Source organism: Mus caroli, unplaced genomic scaffold (genome assembly GCF_978045245.1).
Source record: "Mus caroli unplaced genomic scaffold, Mus_caroli_1 scaffold_15, whole genome shotgun sequence".
In the NCBI taxonomy this organism is placed as follows: domain Eukaryota; kingdom Metazoa; phylum Chordata; class Mammalia; order Rodentia; family Muridae; genus Mus; species Mus caroli.
In genome coordinates, this window is record NW_028227270.1 from 92,497,503 (window position 1) to 92,521,218 (window position 23,716).

The 23,716-nt window shown below is 42.2% G+C and overlaps 1 long non-coding RNA gene across 1 annotated transcript in view; it reads left to right on the forward strand.

The window, feature by feature from the left end:
* Nucleotides 1-23,716, forward strand: part of LOC147001035 (uncharacterized) — a 164,463-nt gene that overhangs the window by 37,835 nt on the left and 102,912 nt on the right. The window contains exon 3 of the long non-coding RNA XR_015045355.1: nucleotides 15,776-16,012. This is a non-coding gene — a long non-coding RNA (uncharacterized LOC147001035). The remainder of the gene's footprint in view (nucleotides 1-15,775; nucleotides 16,013-23,716) is intronic.

A 23,716-nucleotide genomic window follows, 5' to 3' on the forward strand; every position in this document is an offset into this window, starting at 1 on the left:
GTGCCAGATTCTCTCTCCACCTCCCTCTCCCTCCACCTCCCCTCCCCCCTCCCCCAGACACAGAGACAGACAGACAGACAGACAGACATGCATCAAAGGGCAGCCTCAGAGTTGTGCTGATGAGGGCTCTTTTCCCAGGCCGCCCACATCCTGCCCACTGCAGTAGATAGACCAAGTGGGGCTCAGCACACTGTTCAGGGACACTGCTTTTGCTCAGGAATTCAGGACTCTGCCTGGCTGTATGGGAATGTTAGCTCACATCTGTTCATAAACAGCTCCAGGAGGCCCGGGTTAAATTACTACAGACCATGGCCAGCCCTTCCCCAGTAATCCTCTAAAGATGGCAGGTAAAGATAGACCGAGGAGGGGCAGGGCCTTGTCTAACAGCCCTGTATCAAATAGCCAGAGAGCTGGAGAGTCTGGTTGCTCCAGGAATACCCTAATCTTGATTGTATTGTTTTTCCTGTCCCAGAAGGGAGGGTTTACTCTGGGAGGTGGGAGGAGTGTCAGGGCTGGGGTTGCTGGCACCCTGTAAGGAAAACCCACAGACAGCTTGTTCCATTTGGAAGTCTCAGCAGAAATGGCCAGTGGACAGGCATGTCCCTGTTCCTAATCCTTCTTGCAACTGTGGGACACACACAGGCTGGCAAGTGTCCTGGAGCTGCAGGGGAGGGGCTGCTGACAGTAGGGAGGGAAACCGACTTTGGGCATTGTGGTGTTCTGGAATCATTATCCGAGTGCACACAGTGCAGGTGACCACAGGTGGGACAGGGGTGCATGTGTTCCCTCTCCTGTTGTGTTGGCCGCACTCAGAAATGTCCACAACAGCTCAGGGATTTATACTTCCTGTCCGGCCTCTCAGGGCTTCTGTGGATATACTTAGCAATTACAATACTGGTTTGGGAATTTCCCTAGGATGGGCCAGGACTTGTTTCCAAAATAACACCTTTCAAAGCAGCCAGAGCCTTTAAAAAATTAGATAATTGTGTGATATTTATAAAACGAATTACATTGTGTTAACAATGTCTGTGCAGATGGTTCCGAGGCTGCAGTAAATAACACCTTATGATTCATTAAGGGCAGCCAGAGAAAGGGCTTTCTAAAAGAGTTATTACTGCACAGCTGAGTCTTTACCCGCCCCCCCTCCGCCCCCCCCCCCCAAAGTAGTCAACTCTCAAAGTAGATAAGTACATTTGTGAGGCAGAATGATTAGCCATGGTGTGCAGGGGGTGGGGGTGGAGTGGGGAACACGGTCGGATTGTCCAGATTCATTCACTCACACACAAGTGTTGTAAACATGCTTAGCACTGCGTACCAAGAGTTAGAAAGATGATGTTGTGTCCCTCCTGCTGGTGAGGGAGGCAGATGTATAAACAGATAATTGTCTTAGAGTGAGTTAAGTGCTAACAGACGTGGGGAAGAAATGTCATAATGCTATGAGGGCTATCAGTTTACATTGGAGTTGGGGAGGGGGAACAGTAGCTCCTCCGAGGATGCCACATTTGAGAAATATGCGAGGAGGGAGAATTCTGTAAACAGAGAAATGGGCTTCCTTAGGATTCTCTTATTAACTTTGTAGTACCCCAGGACCTTTGCACATGTTCAAGTTGTCCTGTATCTATGGGGTGTGTGTGTGTGTGTGTGTGCTTGTGTGCAACGCAGTGGGTACGGAAGTCAGAAGATAATCTCTGGTGTTGGTTTTCACCATCCACCCTGTTTGAGGCAGGGTCTGTTCTGGTTTCCTGCAGCTGCATAGACCACACTAGCTGACCCACCCACTTCCAGGATTCTCCCAACCCTGTCTGCCAGGAGCTCTGGGATTATAGGCCCACACGACCATGGCCCACTTTCTTTGGGTTCTGGGAGTTGGAAGTCAGGCCCTCAGCCTTGTGTGTGAGTGTCTCCTCACTGAGCCACTTCCATCTTGTCCCTACTGGCTCCTGTTGTCACCTCATGTCCTGTCATCGGACTGGCTTACCTTTGCTGCTCCTAATCCACCTGCTTGGAAAACTTTTTTTTTTTTTTTTAAACCTGGTTCCACCTGACAGAAACCGGATGCTGTGTTAACTTCTTCTCAGGAGCTCCTGACTTCTCAGGCTCAAGATCAAGTCCCCTGCCTCACTCACCAGGTGCTTCTCCTTTCTATCATTAGCAGGAATACATTTTCCCTATTTGCATGCTTATTTGCATAATGTGCTTTTTCAACAGACAGAGCCTGCCTCTCTTTGTTCAACCTTTTTTTTTTTTCCTTCCAGATAAACATTTGTTAAATGCATTGGATGAAGGGCATTGCAGTTGTGTAAACAGCACCAGTCGGAGAATACCTAGTGGCTAGGTTTTGTGGTTTGAATCTCAAGTATTCCCACCATGTTTGTGCCTTAGATGCCTGTTGGATCCAACAGCATTGGATCAGCTAATGGCATTGATATTTCGAGACTGAGGGACCCTGAGGTTGTAGGACGTAGTTGGCATAAGTAACTCACTTGGGATGAACCTTTGAAGGCTGCACCTGCCTCTGGTTCTGTTCCTCCTTTTGGTCTTCTGTGATGAGAACAGCCACTGCAACCCTTCTGCACTGTCCCAGGTTGGGCTGTGTGCCATGCCTTTTCTCCGTGATGTACCTGCACTGTGAAACCGTGAGCCCCAAAGAAGTTTTTCCTCTCTCCGTTGCTCTGTCCCAGCACTGTAAGAGTAGCTAGTGCTCTAGGCATGCTGGATCTTGAGGTGTGTGGTTTGTAGAAGGATGAAGATTAACCTGTTGAAGATGCTTTGAAGATCTAAGTCTCTGTTTATATATTAACTCATTTAATATTTTTATGTATTAAGAGAAAGATCAAAGGTCTACCTCTTAATTACTAAATTATCGTTATCAGGTAATATAAGTTGATACGTGGTAATAAAGTATTATCAAAATTATTTGCCAGAGGCCTTTTGTCTTAGATATGTTCTTTTAAAATTGTAGTCTGGGCTGAGCAGGTCTAGGACTTCCCACTATGACAGAAGACCTGAGTGTGATCCCCAAGATCCAGAAGAAAGGAAAGAAATTGACCCCCACAAATTGTCCTTTGACGTTCACACACACCATGAAACATGTGTGCCAAAATACATATACACACACACACACACACAAATACAATTAAAAACTGTGGTCAGGATGCTGGATGCTGGCCTACTTAAATGCTCACTGTATAAACTTGAGGACCTGAGTTTGAATTTCCAGTATCCGTGACACACACACACACACTGCTAGCACTGGACATGTAGAGAGAATCCCTGCAGCATCTTGGCTGTCTGGTCTTCCAGAATCCATGAGCTTAACTTTCAGTGAGAGAAAACACGGATTAAAAAGTAGAATAATAAAGCAATAGAGAAAGGTGTCAGTATGCATTTGTTGCATGTATTCAAACACAGAGAGGAACATATGCATATATGCTGTGTACAGTTACACACGAACTGTGGTCATAGAGAAAATACACCACCTGTAATTGTCCAGCGGCAAGAGTTCTCATAAGGTTAACATGACACAGATCTTCGAAATCAAGAGGCTGATTTACACAGTTTGACCTGTCAGTGTTCTTATGTGCACTGCTTTGGAAATAAAAGAGGTTGGGACAGAAGATTCTATGTCCAACACTAAGAAGTTTCAGGCTGCCTGGAGAGTAAAGAGAAGGATCTTCACATAAGGTTATCTCCTAAATGCTTCCCCTTTGCCCTTGTTCTTGGCCAGGTGGTGGGGATGTGAAGCAAACAGGCTCCTGTCCTACCTCCAGGCTGGGCTGGAGTGTTTAGGCCAGAGTTTGCAGACTGCAGTGGGACAGGACCTCCTGTGTCTGACCTCAGCAGGGAGGCTGCTTCCTGAGAGTTCTCTCTGGCCTTCACTCAGGGGGTTGAGTGCAGCTTTCATGAGTCCAGTATTGCAAGAAGCAATCAAAGATGCAAACAACCTCCAGTGCATTTTCCTGGCCCTGGAGACTTTGGGACTGAATACCTGCTCTGTCACTTCTGAACTCGGTGTCCTAGTCAAGGTGAGTTAATTCCCGAGTCTAACTCCTTGATTTATAACGTGAGGATGTTAGTGCAAGCCCACTTTGATGGCAAGAAATGGCAACTTAGCCTGTTGTAGATCAGGTGCTTGATAAAAGAGAAAATCTTTGGGGGGGGGGGGAACGTTCAGTTTTGCTTAAGAAAGTCTATATTCATAGGGGCTAAAAAATAATGGAGACTTTGAGTGAAAGAAAATAATTCCGCAGCTGGGGGAAATGGCTTAGCCAATAAAGTCCTTGCTATATGAGGATGAGACCTGAATTTGGATTTTTATCACCCATACATAGAAAAGTCTGCTATGGCACTGGAGACTTGTAATCCAAAGGCTTGGTAGGCAGGAGGACCCAGGAGCTTCTATTTCAGTGAAAGAATCTGTCTTGAGACATTAAGTTGGAAAATGACAGAGGTCTGTGATGACCTCTGGCTTCCACAGACATGTGCACACATATGCGTGTGCACCCTTACACAGACATACATGAGTGCATGCCCACACATGTAGAGACAGAGGAAGAAGGAGGAGGGAGGGAGAGAATGAATAGTTGGTTAAACTGGATTTTGAGATGTAATATGACTTTCAAAAAATACCCTCTTGTTGATAAGTCAATATCCCAGAAACTAGAGGACAAGGCTTAATGTTTATAAAAATAGAGGACAAATAGAGGGGGTGGTGGTAGTGGTGACTAATCTTTTTTTTTTTAAAGATTAATTCATATATATAGGAATTTTTGTCTGCGTGTCCATCTGTACACCGGAAGATGGCATCAGACAGTTGTAAGCTGCCAGTGGGTGCTGGGAATTGAACTCAGACCCTCCGGAAGAGCAGTGAGTACTCTTAACCCCTGAGCCATCTGTCCTGCCCCACTTGGGCTATTTCTAACCTGCACAGGCAACATTGGTTCATATGCCCAATCTGTTCTGCTCATCAAGAGTGAGATTCAATCTAAAGAGTATATTTCAACTGTCTTGAGATTTTTATTAAATAAATTGTTTTATTTCTTAATAAGCTAGACCTTTCTAACTCAATACTCATGGATTTTGTTTCTGGAACTTGGAAGATTTTCTGTTTCTTTTTAAAAAGTACAGTGTGTGGTTTGAAATCATTGTAGCCTTCTGCAGAAGTTTAATTCTGTGGATATTTATGCAAAGTCTTTAATGTGTAGCCCCATTGAGCTATGTGACATAAACAGAGGATGAGAGTGCAGTCTAGATATTGTTGGGTCCTAGTGAGGTTCTGCAAAGTCCAACCAAACAAATGACAATCCTGCATAAGCTTTTTGGTGCTAAGAGCAGAGTTGGTTAAGATCCCTGCTCTGGTCCTAGACCTAGCATATCCTCTGGGATGTCATAAGAAAACATTAGGACATAAAATATATTTAAATAAATGTTTCTTTCTTTTTTGTTTTTTTTTTTTCACTTTGAACTTTTTTTAAATTTATTTTTTTATTAGGTATTTTCCTCGTTTACATTTTCAATGCTATCCCAAAAGTCCCCCATACCCACCCCCCCAATCCCCTACCCACCCACTCCCCCTTTTTGGCCCTGGGGTTCCCCTGTACTGGGGCATATAAAGTTTGCAAGTCCAATGGGCCTCTCTTTGCAGTGACGGCCGACTAGGCCATCTTTTGATACATATGCAGCTAGAGACAAGAGCTCCGGGGTACTGTGTGGTCTCTCTTCCCCCACCCTGGAACCTGCTTGCTCAAGGGTGGAGTTTCCTGCTCATTCGTTCTGCCACGCCCACTGCTGGACCCTGTCGCTTTGCTGCTTGGAGGCACACACATGTTCGTCCTGCTACTGGACCCCGAGTTACTTGGCGGGAAATTGGGTTCCCTCCCCCTTCCTTTATAACTAAATGTTGGAATTAGTAAAGAGGGGCCTTGAATATGAAATCGTCTTGGCTTCATTCTCCCCCCCCCCACCCATCTAGCTTCCTCTCTTTTCAGCTTGAACTGCCATCCTCAGTTAAACCATTCCCATTACAAACTGCGGGTCGGCCGCAACAGCACTGGTTAGTTCATATTGTTTGTTCCACCTATAGGGTTGCAGTTCCCTTTAGCTCCTTGGGTAATTTCTCTAGCTCCTCCATTGGGGGCCGTGTGGTCCATCCAATAGCTGACTGTGATCATCCACTTCTGTGTTTGCTAGGCCCCGGCATAGTCTCACAAGAGACAGCTATATCTGGGTCCTTTCAGCAAAATCTTGCTAGTGTATGCAATGGTGTCAGCGTTTGGAAGCCACACACCTATGGTCACTTGATCTTTGACAAGGGAGCTAAAACCATCCAGTGGAAAAAAGACAGCATTTTCAACAAATGGTGCTGGCACAACTGGCGGTTATCATGTAGAAAAGTGCAAATTGATCCATTTCTATCTCCTTGTACTAAGGTCAAATCTAAGTGGATTAAGGAACTCCACATAAAACCAGAGACACTGAAACTTACAGAGGAGAAATTAGGGAAAAGCCTCGAAGATATGGGTACAGGGGAAAAATTCCTGAATAGAACAGCAATGGCTTGTGCTGTAAGATCGAGAATCGATAAATGGGACCTCATAAAATTGCAAAGCTTCTGCAAGGCAAAAGACACCGTCAATAAGACAAAAAGGCCACCAACAGATTGGGAAAGGATCTTTACCTATCCCAAATCGGATAGGGGACTAATATCCAATATATATAAAGAACTCAAGAAGGTGGACTCCAGAAAATCAAATAACCCCATTAAAAAATGGGGCTCAGAGCTGAACAAAGAATTCTCATCTGAGGAATACCAAATGGCTGAGAAGCACCTGAAAAGTGTTCAACATCCTTAATCATCAGGGAAATGCAAATCAAAACAACTCTGAGATTCCACTTCACTCCAGTCAGAATGGCTAAGATCAAAAATTCAGGTGACAGCAGATGCTGGCGAGGATGTGGAGAAAGAGGAACACTCCTCCATTGTTGGTGGGATTGCAAGCTTGTACAACCACTCTGGAAATCAGTCTGGTGGTTCCTCAGAAAATTGGACATAGTACTACCGGAGGATCCCGCAATACCTCTCCTGGGCATATATCCAGAAGATTTCCCAACCGGTAAGAAGGACACATGCTCCACTATGTTCATAGCAGCCTTATTTATAATAGCCAGAAGCTGGAAAGAACCCAGATGCCCCTCAACAGAGGAATGGATACAGAAAATGTGGTACATTTACACAATGGAGTACTACTCAGGTATTAAAAAAATGAATTTATGAAATCCCTAGGCAAATGGATGGACCTGGAGGGCATCATCCTGAGTGAGGTAACCCAATCACAAAGGAACTCGCACAATATGTACTCACTGATAAGTGGATATTAGCCCAAAAACTTAAGATACCCATGATATAAGATACAATTTGCTAAACGCATGAAACTTAAGAACGAAGACCAAAGTGTGGACACTTTGCCCCTTCTTAGAAATGGGAACAAAACACCCATAGAAGGAGTTACAGAGACAAAATTTGGAGCTGTGACGAAAGGATGGACCATCTAGTAAATAAACGTTTCTTAAAGGAACTTAAAATGTCTTTTGAATAAAGACAGATTTAAATTTTTCATGCTACTTATTATTAGTATATTTGCATGAATGTGGATCTGTGCTTGTATGAATGAATGATGTGTGTACTGCGGTTCATGTGACATGAGGACAAGCTGTGGAATAGGCTCTTACCTTCTACAATGAGGATACTGTAAAGTGATCTCAGGTCTTCAGGCTTGGTGGCATGGGCCTTCAGCTTCTGTCTGGCTCAGGTTTTTGGTTCCTTTAACTGGATATTAACCCTTTGTAAGTATGCATATCTGGCTACTGTTTTCCAGTAGACGATCTCTTCATTCAGTTCAACAAGCTTTCTTTTTTTTTTTTTTTTTTTCTGGGATTGTTTTCTTTCCATTCACAATTTCTTCAGACATTCTGGTAGTAAGGACTTTTTTTTTTCTTTTCTAATCATATTTAAAGTAATGTATTTATTAATTCACACCACACACACCCAATTTCCCCTTTATTTTTAAAGGATATTTTTGGATATTCTTTAAAGGATATTTAAAGGATATTCTTTGTTTTAGTTCATTGAAAGTGTTTTTTTAAATATATAGTAGTAAGTATCCTGGTTGCTGTGTCCTCGAAGAGTCTGTTGGTCTTACTATTATTCAGAAGTAGTCGTTGCCACACATACTCCTGTGTGGCTATCTTAGATATCTTGTCCCCCCTCCCCCTGCAGTTGTATGTGTGTGTGGTTTTTGTTGTTGCTAGTATATTTATTTGGTTTGCTTTAGGGTGGGGAGCAGGGTTTGGATATTTGAGACAGAGTTTCTCAATGTAGCTCTGGCTGGCCTAGAACTAGCTTTGTCTTCCCAGCTGCCCTCAAACTCAGGAGATTTGCCTGTGTCTACCTTCTGATTGGATTGAAGGCATCCCTCAGTATGCCCAACTTCATTTTCCCCACAGTTTTAAGACTTCACTTAGTTTTCCAGCAGTTTTGTTGTGATACTCTGGGTATGAATTTTCTTGTTTCTCTCATACTCAAGGTGTTTATCACATTTTGAATTTGGCTTGATTTTTTTCCATTGACTCTGGTAGGCTGTCTGACATGATCTCCTCAGAGATTGCTTTAATTCCATTCTCTGCTTTGGGGTTCCTTTTCCTTGTGTTTGAAGCTGTGTTTCAGCACTGGTGAGATTACACAGTTGCTAGTGGAGGTTGGCTGCTAAGCCTGACAACTTGAGTTTAATCTCTGGGGCCCAAACTGTGGAAGGAGAGAACTGATGTTTGTAAGTTACCCTCTGACCTCCACATATGCATTGTGGTGTATGCATGTTCATACACCACAGACACACATATACACGCTCACACAAACAACACATATACACATCCACAATACTCACACACCACATACGAAGTATAATGAAAAGACAGTGTTCCATCAGTCATATCTTCTTTTTCTCTCTATGCTTTAATTTTTAGTGGATATTTTCTTCTGCAATATCATCTGCTTCACTTTCCTCTCCTCTTTACATGATATTCAGTAGTCCTCATCCTTTGACTGTGTTCCTACCAGGGCTTATATTTCAAATCACAGAATATGTCTTTGATAATCTCATACTATATTATTTGTAGTTTGTTGTTTGATTATGAAACATATTAGTCACAGTGACTCTAAAGTTCCCATTTATTAACTGCTATGTCTCAATTCCCTATGGGTCTGTTTCTGAATTTTCTCTGGATTTTTGGCTCGTTCTTATTTTTGTAAGCATAGTTGATTCTCACGACTACAGGGGTTATTTATTAAAAACACAGAGATAGTATTTAGCTGTGGCTGATGTTACTTTCCTCTGTAGAGGAACACTTTGATCCAGGCAGGGGTTAAATTGTCCCCAAGATGCCCTTCCATTTTCCCTGAGCCCTAGTCAGTTTCCAGCTTGGGCCCCTGGAGATCCTGCTGAAAGCTTGGGTTGTTACCAGGACCTCTTCCCTCTCGAAGGCCATGAACTCTTAGGTTTTTTTTTTTTTCCCTGTGTAGCTTTGTGAGGCTGGAATAAACCCTAGTCAGCTCTCAAGTTTTTCCACCGTTTGTGGTGGAATCATCAAATGGGTTAAACACAGGTCAAATGTCAGCTCTCCACAGTGTTGACCCTTAAAGTCAAGGAGCATGACAGCCCTCCGATGGCTGTGAGTAGAACCTATTTGGTCATTTGTTTCCTTTCCTGGTCACTTCAGTCTGTGGTGGGAAGACTGGTTTGATCTAATCTCATCTACTTTATAGGAACAGAATTTGAAGGACTTTAAAAATTCAGCCTACTCTAACATGCTCTGATCCTTAATGCAGTCCTCTCATAATTTGAATTAACACACTGTTGGCCACCCTGGTTGGCACCTGGCTTATTAGAAATTCTTGATGAAGCTCTTGGAGATTTCCTTCTACAGTTATAATAAAAACACCACAGCTATATCATGTATTCATGCTTGAGACACAGCTTATATGTTTTACTTATATGATTGTATTTAAGCTTTACAACAGACAGCTGATGTCAAACATTTCAATTATATTATCCAGGTGACTTATCTGTGGGTTTATTTAGTGAAAGAATTGTGTCTGTGTTAATTTATATCTAGACAGGGAGATGAATACTCAGGGAAACGGGTATGAAGAGGAGGGAACATTGGAGAGCAATTTGAAAGTGCAGAATTTAGAGTAGGGGATTTGGTGATCAACTACTTGTAGAATAAGGAAGAGAACAATCAATTTTGGTCACTTGTTTATTAGACAAAGAACTATCTTTTTTCCAGGTCAATGAGGAGTACACAATATTAGCAGTGAGCCCTCCTTCCAGGAGGGAATGGAAGTAAGGTGGGCATGATTAGATATTTTCCAAGATACATAAGCAAACACCTCCTTACCCCATATAGGGCACCAACAAGAGATCAGAGAAAATTTTCTATTCAAGTCTAATTTGGAGAGCCAGTGAGCTTAGTTAGGGTTATTTTCAGGAGCCTGGGTAAGCCCCCCACCCCCACCCCCTCACCCCCGTGCCCAGATTATATTGGCAACTTACAAGCAGTGCACTATGAAAGAAAATGTCTTCTCCTTAGCTATCAGTATCCTCTTATATGTCCTTAGAAGCAGGGCCAGGGCCTTAATTCTTCCATATCCTTGAGGAGAGTTGAGGTCTGCCTGCATTTGGGAGGGCAGAGTCCTCCTGGAGCCCCCTCCCCTGCTTCTTGATAGAGACCTTGGTGGGCCCAATCTTGTTCCAGTCAGCTGCCAGTAGTCTCAGCTGCAGACAGCTAGAGAGGGCAATAGCTGTGTTATACTATGGCACAGTATCCACCACCACCATGTTTTAAGGAGAGCGGAAGAGAAGACAGGGCAGTCTTGAAAAACAGCCTAAAAGTAGATGTGGCTGGCACACTCTCTTCCTTCTGCCCTGCCTAGTCTATGTGGATGGCTGACTAAGTGCCAGCCTTGCACCAAGCCTGTGGTTACATCCTTACTAACTTTTTTTTTAAAAAGTCCTGTGAGATAGTTCCTCTAATGGTCCCCGTTGTATAGTCTTGTCCATTCATCAGTAAATAAAGCCCTGTCCTTAATGGAGCGATGTGGTGAATCATCAAGTTGACGGTGAGCAATGCAGTCAGACCATCAAGGTCCCAGAACTGGGCTTTCGATTTTAACTTGAAGACAACTGACCCCCAAGGTGGGGTGTGAGTGCTGCGTGGGTGGGTATCACCACTGAGGATGGAGAGTGTGAAAGACAGGGAATAGGCAGGCTTACTCCATTAGGACACAGTACACAATAAACCCATTCATTAGCACAGAACCACTGGGAAGGGAAAAGGGAGGTAGATTTGAGATTTTCAGAGTGAGAAAGGTCAAAGTTTGATGATTGTGAAGAGAGAAAAAGCTAAGGAAGACATGTCCACCTGAGGCAGATGTGGTAACTGTCCCACCTGCTCTCCTGACTACAATAGACTAGTATCTCTCGTGACCCCAGTTTTCTGCTTCCTCTTAAGTGCTGGCTTATATAGCTTTGTGATTTCTTCTTTCTCTCTTTTATCCTCTGCCCTCCACCCTTCCTACTTTACTTTCTTTATTAAAAAGATTTTCTTTATGTGTACACACTAAGTATAGCATTGATCTTTTAAGGGTACACAAACCGATTTCTTCAATCTTCTGTTGCTCCCGGGCAATGAGTCTGCTGTGTTTTGCATGGTGACTATGAGCGAATAAAATGGGAACTCACGGATGTTGTGTCAGAAATAAGTAGAAGTTACTGCAGTCCAGAGTGACAGAATGGGCGACAGCTGTCGTTGGTTGTTGGAATCATGTGATTCTCTTCCCCTTTTTCTTAAAATCTACACGGTGAGATGGCTCAGTCAGCAAAGCGATTGTCTTGCAAGTTCAAGGGCTGATTTCAATTCCTGAACATGAAAAGAACTTCCTGTGGCACTGCTTATATATAAGTCCAGTTTTGGTGTGACAGAGATAGGAGGATTCCCCCAGGACTCACTGGCCAGCCAATCTAGCCAACTTTGCAAGTTCTAGGCCTCGAGAGGACCTCTTTCAAAACACAAGGTGGATAGCTCCTGAGGAATGACAGCCTAGCCTGTGCTTTAGTGTCCTTAAAAATGCATGCACACATGCACACAGAGACACACACAAATGCACATGTATTCGCATGAACACACACACAGCGGTATGTATACACACATACTTGCATGCATGCATGCATGCATGTGTGAACACTGTGGATTTTAGTATATTTTACTCCAAGGAAAATGGTCACCTGCACAGCTGTATATTTTGAGATGGTAATAATGGCAGAAAATAACATGTCATGTATTGAGCGGTTTTCTATTTCACATAAAAATGTTTCACTCTTTTTTTTTTTCTTTTGGCAGTTGATTTTAGTGCTATGTGCCCAAGTATCTGATTGAGAAGGGTTCTGCTTAACAAAGGTTCTGGTGAATTCTAGAATACCCACCTGCCTTCCCCCCCAAAAAACCTAGACAGTGGAAGGGGAGGAAAGAGAGGAATCCCTTTATGGAGGGACTCTGCTACTTTGTAGAGGGGAGTGTTAGAGAGGCCCTAGCAGTGACAGTTCCCTTGGGAAAGCAGACCAGAAAAGCTGGATTGCAACCAACCTGGGATTCAGAAGTGGAGCTGTGGAACAGAGGGGCAGCAAAGTTTATTCATTTAGTTGTAGATTGAGATGCTTTATACAAGGAAAGAAAGGACAGTAAAAACAGGTTGCTGCCTTATCTAGAATTGAACACGATGCACTCACAAATAATGTCTATGTGGTCATTAGCCAGTAGGCAGCCCTCCCCAGAGACTCATTGTGTAGTGGAGAGGTCATAGACCCCACGGTGCCACTTCTGTCAGCTTTTGGAGGGAGACTTGCACTCTGGCCACTGTGTGTCATTTGCCTATCTCTGCTAATGCAGCAGTGTTAACATGTGCTTAATTTTTTAAGCTCCGGGGACCAGGATGGAATTGATTCTATCTGCAACTTGGTGACAAGCACACTGTTGAGGAAAAATAAATATTTACTATTCCATTTATTAGTTCTTGGCCAGTCATAAATTAAAGCTATGGAACAGCTTAAGTAGCTTTTCCCAATCCCTGGGATTTATGGCTTCTTCGGTTATCAGTTGAATGAAGGTGGACACCAGCCATTCCCTAAGATGGTGGGGCTTAAGGGAGTTTAGCTTGTCCCTTCCATCTAGCTTTGAAATGTGATGTTGATAGGGGACTGGGGACCAGGCTGTTAGTCTGAATCCTCCCCTTTCCCTTAAGTAGGCTCCAAATTTTAGATTTCATGGATGAATAACTAAACTGAGCGAGCAATTTGGGACTGTACTACATAAAAATTTGTCAATAGTTGAGGATGACAGATAGCTCCCTTGTAACCAAGACCACCTGCAATTTTTTATACTCCCACAGTATAAGCCATTCTGAAGAGATAATCAATTCTCTCATGCAGTGACTTCAGCTCATCAAGGAGGCAAACACTTTTTGGGCAGTACTAGTAAAAAACAAAAAAGTGGTAGCATACAGTGCATGTAATCAGAACTTTGGAAACTTCAGGTCACCCGAGAAAGCTAGGCTTACCTTCTCTGCCCTGATCACAAGAAGTGCAGGAGGCCCCACTTCTGTAGGCAGGAGAGGACAGATCCTCATTGTCTCGCTCCCCACGTGCAGGCTAGAATTCTCTCTCTCTCTCTCTCTCTCTCTCTCTCTCTCTCTCTCTCTCTCTCTCTCTCTCTCTCTCTCTCTCCCTCCCTCCCTCTCTCCCCCTCTCTTTCATATGTGCATACACATAGATTTTTGATAGTAGTATTTAATATATTGGATTAATGTCCTCAGAGTTTTGATCTTCAGTGCAGTTGGAGGAAACTCACTTCACTTTCACTCAAATGGCATTTCAGGCTCTGTCACTACGACAACCTGGTAATAGCAACTTGTCCTTCAGCTGCTTTCTATGTTCCAGTGAATTAAAAAAATACACTTTAATTTTGAAACTGGAACTTTTAAACGGCATCAGGTTTTCACTAAAAACATGATTATGACTTAAATGGCTTTTATTAACAGTCAGTTAATCTTATTTCTTTTTCTCATCTGGTACAAATACCACGAGGAGTGTTACGTTCCTTTTTTAGGTGTGGCACACATTAGTCATGGATGCAACTTGAGTAGTTAGTGTGATTCAGATATAGACAAAAGCCATCCAAATAGTTCTGGAACTTTGAAAAAGGGTACAGGCAGTGTACTTCATGTGCTGGCACCAGGGACCGGACAGTGAGTATGACAAGGTCCCTGGCTTATGAGCTGACATCTCAGGGTGCATGTGAACAGCTGATGTCTGTCGATAGTCCAACCCTCTTCTTGCTTTTGGAACCACTGTTTCCATATTTTGTAAATGATTGTGAATGTGGTTGATGTAAGTCAATTTTTAAAATTATTTACTTATTTATTTTTAATGTACATTTGGTGTTTGGCCTACATGTATGTCTGTGTGAGCTCTGATACTGGAGTTGTAGACAGCTGTGAGCTGACATGTGGTTCTGGGAATGGAACTCTGTAAGAGCAGCCAATGTTCTTAACCACTGAGCCATCTCTTTGATAAAAAAAAAAGTAAAATTTTAAAAATATGGGTCAAAGGTCAAATGGGAAGATGAATGTCTGTCAGCAGTGAGGGAAAGTCTCAGCTTGATGGATGCTCCGATTTCTTAGAAACCACCAATTTTTCAATTTTAGTATAATATCAAACCAACACTATCCACAGCTATCTGAAAATGCTGTTGCCTGATTTCTCATTTTGGAACTTTGTATCACCATGAAAATAGATTTTCTTTATACACTTCTGCTGAGCAAGATATGGTGCCAGATTAATAACAGCCAGTAGAAAATTCAGCTGTCTTCTATTAAGCCAGACATTTTTCTTCCCACCAATAGAAAACAATGCCCTTCTTGTTACTAAATGTTTTGAGAAAATCTCATTATTTTTATGTTTGTAAAATATTATAAAATATTAGTTTTGCTTGTAATGGGTGATAGTTAAAAGGGAATTAAACTTTTTTGTGGGTGATACTTTAAAAAGATTTAAATTTTTTTTTTGTACTATATGTATGGGTGTTTTTCCTGCATGTATTGTCTATGGACCACTTGAGGCCAGAAGAGGGCATCAAATCCCTTGGAACTGGAATTACAGCTGTTTTTTTCCTGACACATGGGTGCTGGGAATCAAAGTGAAGTTTTCAGGGAGAATAACCAGTGCACGTAACCAATGAATCATTTCTACCGACCCCTCATGTACTATGTTTTCATGAATTAATATCCTTAAATTTTTCTAAGAGCTAATATTGCCTTATATAAATCTTGTGAGAAAAATCTCATAGGATGCATGAGCAGTTTTAAAATTTATTTAGTAAAAGTATCGTGGGATGAACTGCCTTACAGCCAGTCCTCTAAAGAAATTTCTCAACAAATCTGCCTTCCAATAGGTTGAAAGTACAGTCAGTGTTGGCATTGATGAGTTGTATGGAGTCCAGGATCCTTTTGGTCTGTGTGAGGTTAGGTTTTAGGAGGTACCCTTCGGTCTAATTCAGTGGTTCAGGATTAACACAGGGTTGGTTCAGTTCCAGGGGACAAAGACAAAGGCTGACAAAGACAGGGCCATTTTCTGTGTCCCATCTTCAATGTTCCATCCTATGTTCACAGAGTCCTCTAGGTTCTGGGTTCCTGACCTCAGCTACTGATGATGGAACATTTTACCACCATTACCTGATGCTCATTCGTTATGGAAATATAACTTGCAGCCCGCAATGTGCTCAAAGGCAATCAGAAGTGCTTATCTGACTCCTTGTCTACCTGGACATGAAGAACACAGCCCCTCCTGCTTGCTCTCCTACAGGAAGCCACACCACGCCAAGTCCTCAGTCTGGAAGTGTTCTCAAGGTCACATATGTAATCTTTTTCCCCTCCAAAGCCTGAATGTCCTTAGTATTCTCAGAGATAATAGCACTAAACCCATCGGTCATCATTTTCTTGTCCTCAATTTTCTTTTTCAGCTTCATGCAATTTTATTCCTGAGGCCCTGCGATCCCTTCCCATGGAGGCTTAAGTGGCCCCATTTAGAACCAATTTTCAGCTAATATTTGATGCATTCTTTCAAAATAACCCAACCATTTTTGCTCTAGAGGCTCTGTGCTTTGGATTACATAAAACTAGAGGCCTAGAAATGGAGCGAAATGATGGGCGTGGTGTGTGTGTTGGGATGTGTTTGTTTCATAGTTGGGGGGGGTGTACAAATAGAGAAATCTTTAGAAGCTAGTGTAAGACATTTGTTTCTATAGAGTTAATTTAAGGGTGTAGTTTAGTCATTAATGGAGAAAAAGGCATAGAGCTCTTTGTTTCTCATATCACACTCGGCCTTACGGGTGAGGGTGGGCTGCACGAGTCAGGAAGGCCTAGATTTTTGTGGAGATTGTTTCCTTCCAAAGTCGCTTGGGTGTCTTATCTCTGCCCCCACCCCCAGGACCTGTAAGCTGATCCAGCTCCTATGGGTCAGACACAAGAACCATGCAAAGCTTCTTTTTTAGAAAGAGATTTTTATTCCTGCCTGACAGGCTAGACCAAAGCTCATGAGTGACAATAGCTTTGTTTTTCTCTTTTAAAGGAGAAAGGCACGCAGTGCACCTGGTATTTCATTGAGTGATTGACAGACAGAGGTATTGGACTGTGTCCATGTATGTGTGCCTGTGCATACACAGTCTTAAACACACACACACACACACACACACACACACAACTGAGGAAGAGGGAAGAAAAGCATTTTAAACATGAAGCTTTTAAGTCCATAGCTTGGTTACCAGGAGCTATGATTTTAGAAGGATATATTTTTGACCTGCCTGAAGCCTTTATGTTTCCCTGGTCTGTTTTAAGTCTTAAATTTTTTTTTTTACCCACTGTTCCCCTTTCCACACAATTATTTGGTCTTTTGTTTGTCTGCTTGTATGTGTATGTGTGTGTGTGTGTAATACTTTATTTTATTTATTTATTTTTTTAATTAGGTATTTTCCTCAATTACATTTCCAATGCTATCCAAAAAGTCCCCAATACACTCCCCCCCCCCCAGTCCTCCACCCACCACCCCCTTGGCCCTGGCATTCCCCTGTACGGGGGCATATAAAGTTGGCAAGTCCAATGGGCCTCTCTTTCCAGTGATGGCCTACTAGGCCATCTTTTGATACAAATGCAGCTAGACTCAAGAGCTCTGGGGTACTGGTTAGTTCATAATAATGATCCACCTATGGGGTTGCAGATCCCTTTAGCTCCTTGGGTACTTTCTCTAGCTCCTCCATTGGGGGCCCTGTGATCCATCCAATAGGTGACTGTGAGCATCCACTTCTGTGTTTGCTAGGCCCCGGCATTGTCTCACAAGAGACAGCTATATCTGGGTCCTTTCAGCCAAATCTTGCTAGTGTATGCAATGGTGTCAGCGTTTGGAAGCTGATTATGGGATGGATCCCTGGATATGGCAGTCTTTAGATGGTCCATCCTTTCTTCACAGCTCCAAACTTTATCTCTGTAACTCTTTCCATGGGTGTTTTGTTCCCAATACCAAGAAGGTGCACAGTGTCCACACTTTGGTCTTCGTTCTTCTTGAGTTTCATGCGTTTAACAAATTGTATCTTATATCTTGGGTATCCTAAGTTTTTGGGCTAATATCCACTTATCAGTGAGTACATATTGTGTGAGTTCCTTTGTGAATATGTTACCTCACTCAGGATGATGCCCTCCAGATCCATCCATTTGCCTAGGAATTTCATAAATTCATTCCTTTTAATACCTGAGTAGTACTCCATTGTGTAAATGTACCACATTTTCTGTATCCATTCCTCTGTTGAGGGGCATCTGGGTTCTTTCCAGCTTCTGGCTATTATAAATAAGGCTGCTATGAACATAGTGGAGCATGTGCCCTTCTTACCGGTTGGAACATCTTCTGGATATATGCCCAGGAGAGGTATTGCTGGATCCTCTGGTAGTATTATGTCCAATTTTCTGAGGAACTGCCAAACTGATTTCCAGAGTGGTTGTACAAGCTTGCAATCCCACCAACAATGAAGGAGTGTTCCTCTTTCTCCACATCCTCGCCAGCATCTGCTGTCACCTGAATTTTTGATCTTAGCCATTCTGACTGGTGTGAGGTGGAATCTCAGGGTTGTTTTGATTTGCATTTCCCTGATGATTAAGGATGTTGAACATTTTTTCAGGTGCTTCTCTGCCATTCGGTATTCCTCAGGTGAGAATTCTTTGTTCAGTTCTGAGCCCCATTTTTTAACGGGGTTATTTGATTTTCTGGAGTCCACCTTCTTGAGTTCCTTGTATATATTGGATATTAGTCCCCTATCTGATTTAGGATAGGTAAAGATCCTTTCCCAATCTGTTGGTGGTCTTTTTGTCTTATTGACAGTGTCTTTTGCCTTGCAGAAGCTTTGCAACTTTATGAGGTCCCATTTATCGATTCTCGATCTTACAGCACAAGCCTTTGCTGTTGTATTCAGGAATTTTCCCCCTGTACCCATATCTTCGAGGCTTTTCCCTACTTTCTCCTCTATAAGTTTCAGTGTCTCTGGTTTTATGTGGAGTTCCTTAATCCACTTAGATTTGACCTTGGTACAAGGAGATAGGAATGGATCAATTCGCATTCTTCTACATGATAACCGCCAGTTGTGCCAGCACCATTTGTTGAAAATGCTGTCTTTTTTTCCACTGGATGGTTTTTGCTCCCTTGTCAAAGATCAAGTGACCATAGGTATGTGGGTTGATCTCAGGGTCTTCAATTGTGTTCCATTGGTCTAGTTGTCTGTCGTTATACCAGTACCATGCAGTTTTTATCACAATTGCTCTGTAGTACAGCTTTGGGTCAGGCATGGTGATTCCACCAGAGGTTCTTTTATCCTTGAGAAGAGTTTTTGCTATCCTAGGTTTTTTGTTGTTCCAGATGAATTTGCAGATTGCCCTTTCTAATTCATTGAAGAATTGAGTTGGAATTTTGATGGGGATTGCATTGAATCTGTAGATTGCTTTTGGTAAGATAGCCATTTTTACAATGTTGATCCTGCCAATCCATGAGCATGGGAGGTTTTTCCATCTTCTGAGATCTTCTTTAATTTCTTTCTTCAGGGACTTGAAGTTCTTGTCATACAGATCTTTCACTTCCTTAGTTAGAGTCACGCCAAGGTATTTTATATTGTTTGTGACTATTGAGAAGGATGTTGTTTCCCTAATTTCCTTCTCTGCCTGTTTATCCTTTGTGTACAGAAAGGCCATTGACTTGCTTGAGTTAATTTTATATCCAGCTACTTCACCGAAGCTATTTATCAGGCTTAGGAATTCTCTGGTGGAATTTTTAGGGTCACTTATGTATACTATCATATCATCTGCAAAAAGCGATATTTTGACTTCTTCTTTTCCGATTTGTATCCCCTTGATCTCCTTTTGTTGTCTAATTGCTCTGGCTAGGACTTCAAGTACAATGTTGAATAGGTAGGGAGAGAGTGGGCAGCCTTGTCTAGTCCCTGATTTTAGAGGGATTGCTTCCAGCTTCTCACCATTTACTTTGATGTTGGCTACTGGTTTGCTGTATATTGCTTTTATCATGGTTAGGTATGGGCCTTGAATTCCTGATCTTTCCAAGACTTTTATCATGAATGGGTGTTGGATTTTGTCAAATGCTTTTTCAGCATCTAACGAGATGATCATGTGGTTTTTGTCTTTGAGTGTGTTTATATAATGGATTACATTGATGGATTTTCGTATATTGAATCATCCTTGCATCCCTGGGATGAAACCTACTTGGTCAGGATGGATGATTGTTTTGATGTGTTCTTGGATTCGGTTAGCGAGAACTTTATTTAGGATTTTTGCATCAATATTCGTAAGGGAAATTGGTCTGAAGTTCTCTATTTTTGTTGGGTCTTTATGTGGTTTAGGTATCAGAGTAATTGTGGCTTCATAGAATGAGTTGGGTAGAGTACCTTCTGTTTCTATTTTGTGGAATAGTTTGTGAAGAACTGGGATTAGTTCTTCTTTGAAGGTTTGATAGAACTCTGCACTAAACCCATCTGGTCCTAGGCTTTTTTTGGTTGGGAGACTATTAATGACTGCTTCTATTTCTTTAGGGGATATGGGACTGTTTAGATCATTAACCTGATCTTGATTTAACTTTGGTACCTGGTATCTGTCTAGAAACTTGTCCATTTCATCCAGGTTCTCCAGTTTTGTTGAGTATACCTTTTGTAGAAGGATCTGATGGTGTTTTGGATTTCTTCAGGGTCTATTGTTATGTCTCCCTTTTCATTTCTGATTTTGTTAATTAGAATACTTTCCCTATGCCCTCTAGTGAGTCTGGCTAAGGGTTTATCTATCTTGTTGATTTTCTCAACAAACCAGCTCCTCGATTGGTTGATTCTTTGAATTGTTCTTCTTGTTTCCACTTGGTTGATTTCACCCCTGAGTTTGATTATTTCCTGCCGTCTACTCCTCTTGGGTGAATTTGCTTCCTTTCGTTCTAGAGCTTTTAGGTGTGTTGTCAAGCTGCTAATGTGTGCTCTCTCTAGTTTCTTTTTGGAGGCTCAGAGCTATGAGTTTTCCTCTTAGAAATGCTTTCAATGTGTCCCATAAGTTTGGGTATGTTGTGGCTTCATTTTCATTAAACTCCAGAAAGTCCTTAATTTCTTTCTTTATTCCTTCCTTGACCAAGGTATCATTGAGAAGAGTGTTGTTTAGTTTCCATGTGTGTGTTAGCTTTCTATTATTTATTTTGTTATTGAAGATCAGTCTTAGTCCATGGTGATCTGATAGGGTGCACGGGACAATCTCAATATTTTTGTATATGTTGAGGCTTGTTTTGTGACCAATTATGTGGTCAATTTTGGAGAAGGTACCGTGAGTTGCTGAGAAGAAGGTATATCCTTTTGTTTTAGGATAAAATGTTCTGTAGATATCTGTCAGATCCATTTGTTTCATAACCTCTGTTAGTTTCACTGTGTCCCTGTTTAGTTTCTGTTTCCATGATCTGTCCATTCGTGAAAGTGGTGTGTTGAAGTCTCCCACTATTATTGTGTGAGGTGCAATGTGTGCTTTTAGCTTTACTAATGTATCTTTAATGAATGAGGCTGCCCTTGTATTTGGAGCATAGATATTCAGAATTGATAGTTCCTCTTGGAGGATTTTACCTTTGATGAGAATGAAGTGCCCTTCCTTGTCTTTTTTGATGACTTTGGGTTGGAAGTCAATCTTATCAGATATTATAATGGCTACTCCAGCTTGTTTCTTTCTACCATTTGCTTGGAAAATTGTTTTTCAGCCTTTCATTCTGAGGTAGTGTCTATCTTTTTCTCTGAGATGAGTTTCCTGTAAGCAGAAAAATGTTGGGTCCTGTTTCTGTAGCCAGCCTGTTAGTCTATGTCTTTTTATTGGGGAGTTGAGTTTATTGATATTAAGAGATATTAGGGAGAAGTAATTGTTGCTTCCTTTTATTTTTGTTGTTAGAGTTGGTGTTCTGTTTTTGTGGCTGTCTTCTTTTAGGTTTGTTGAGGGATTACCTTTTTGCTTTTTCTATGACGTGGTTTCAGTCCTTGTATTGGTTTTTTTCTGTTATTATCCTTTGAAGTGCTGGATTCGTGGAAAGATGATGTGTGAATTTGGTTTTATCGTGGAATACTTTGGTTTCTCCATCTATGGTAATTGAGAGTTTGGCTGGGTATAGTAGCCTGGGCTGGAAATTGTGTTCTCTTAGTTTCTGTATAACATCTGTCCAGGCCCTTCTGGCTTTCATAGTCTAGGGTGAAAAATCCGGTGTAATTCTGATAGGCTTGCCTTTATATGTTACTTGACCTTTTTCCCTTACTGCTTTTAGTATTCTATCTTTATTTAGTGCATTTGTTGTTCTGATTATTATGTTTTGGAAGGAATTTCTTTTCTGGTCCAGTCTATTTGGAGTTCTGTAAGCTTCTTGTATGTTCATTGGCATCTCTTTCTTTAGGTTTGGGAAGTTTTCTTCTATAATTTTGTTGAAGATATTTGCTGGTCCTTTGAGTTGAAAATCTTCATTCTCATCTACTCCTATTATCTGTAGGTTTGATCTTCTCATTTTGTCCTGGATTTCCTGGATGTTTTGAGTTAGGATCTTTTTGGATTTTGTATTTTCTTTGATTGTCGTGCCGATGTTCTCTATGGAGTCTTCTGCACCTGAGATTCTCTCTTCCATCTCTTGTATTCTGTTGCTGATCTATGCTGATCTATGGTTCCAGATTTCTTTCCTACTGTTTCTATCTCCAGTGTTGCCTCAATTTGGGTTTTCTTCATTGTCTCTACTTCCCTTTTTAGGTCTTGGATGTTTTTATTCAATTCCATCACCTGTTTGGTCTGGTTTTCCTGCAATTCTTTAATGGATTTTTGTGCTTCCTCTTTAATGTCTTCTACCTGTTTAGCAGTGTTCTCTTGTATTTTTTTAAGTGTGTTATTAAAGTCCTTCTTGATGTCCTCTACCATCATCATGAGATATGCTTTTAGATCCGGGTCTAGCTTTTCCGGTGTGTTGGGGTGCCCTGGACTGGGCGAAGTGGGAGTGCTGTGTTCTGATGATGGTGAGTGGTCTTGGTTTCTGTTAGTAAGATTATTACGTTTACCTTTCGCCATCTGGTAATCTCTGGGGTTAGTTGTTATCATTGTAACTGTTTAAAGATTGGAGCAGACTCTGTGTTCCACTCACCAGAAGTCTCAAAATCCTGTGGCGGGTGTCGTGGGTAGCTGGCGGGTGTCAGCCAACCCTGTGCTCCAGCCACTCTGGTGCTGGTCAGACCAGAAGAGGCCTGTGGCCCCACTCAGGCCGGTGTTCTGCTTCCCTAACTAATACAGTCTCAGTCCCCGCGCTCAATTGGATTGGAGCAGAAGCTGTGTTCCACTCACCAGAAGTCTCAAGATCCTGTGGGGGGTGTTGTGGGTAGCTGGCGAGTGTCAGCCGACCCTGCGCCCCAACCACCCCTGTGCTGGTCTGGCTGGAAGAGGCTTTTGGCCCTACTCTGGCAGGATTTCTGCTTCCCCAACCAAAGCAGTCTCAGGTCCTGCACGATTGGACTGGAGCAGAAGCTGTGTTCCACTCACCAGAATTCTCAAGATCCAGTGGTGGGCGTCGTGGGTAGCTGGCGGGTATCCGCTGACCCTGCACTCTAGCCACCCTGGTGCTGGTTAGACCGGAAGAGGCTTGTCGTGTAATACTTTATTATAAGGTGAAACTTACCTCTCATCCCCATGCTGTTTGATTAAAATGGACCAACTTTGGTCCTGTGGGTGGGGTCTTGATGGAGTCTTTGGAGTTTCTTCTGGGTTGGAAGAGGAATTTGGGAATTAACTAGCGATTAAGAGTTTTAGTTGGCAGCATGGGAGTTGGTTGGGTTAGAGAGTTTGTATGAGCTAGAAACTGGGGTTCCCTCCTAGTGATTAGATGAGATACAATCCAAAAGAGCAGAGGCTTAAAGCTACCTTGGTGTTCCTTGCAAATGTATAGTGAGCTCCTTTATGTTGGAGTCTGTTCAGGAAGCCACAACAAAGTGCCCTAGGCTTGGGACAAGGGACTGGTATATTTCAGTCTTC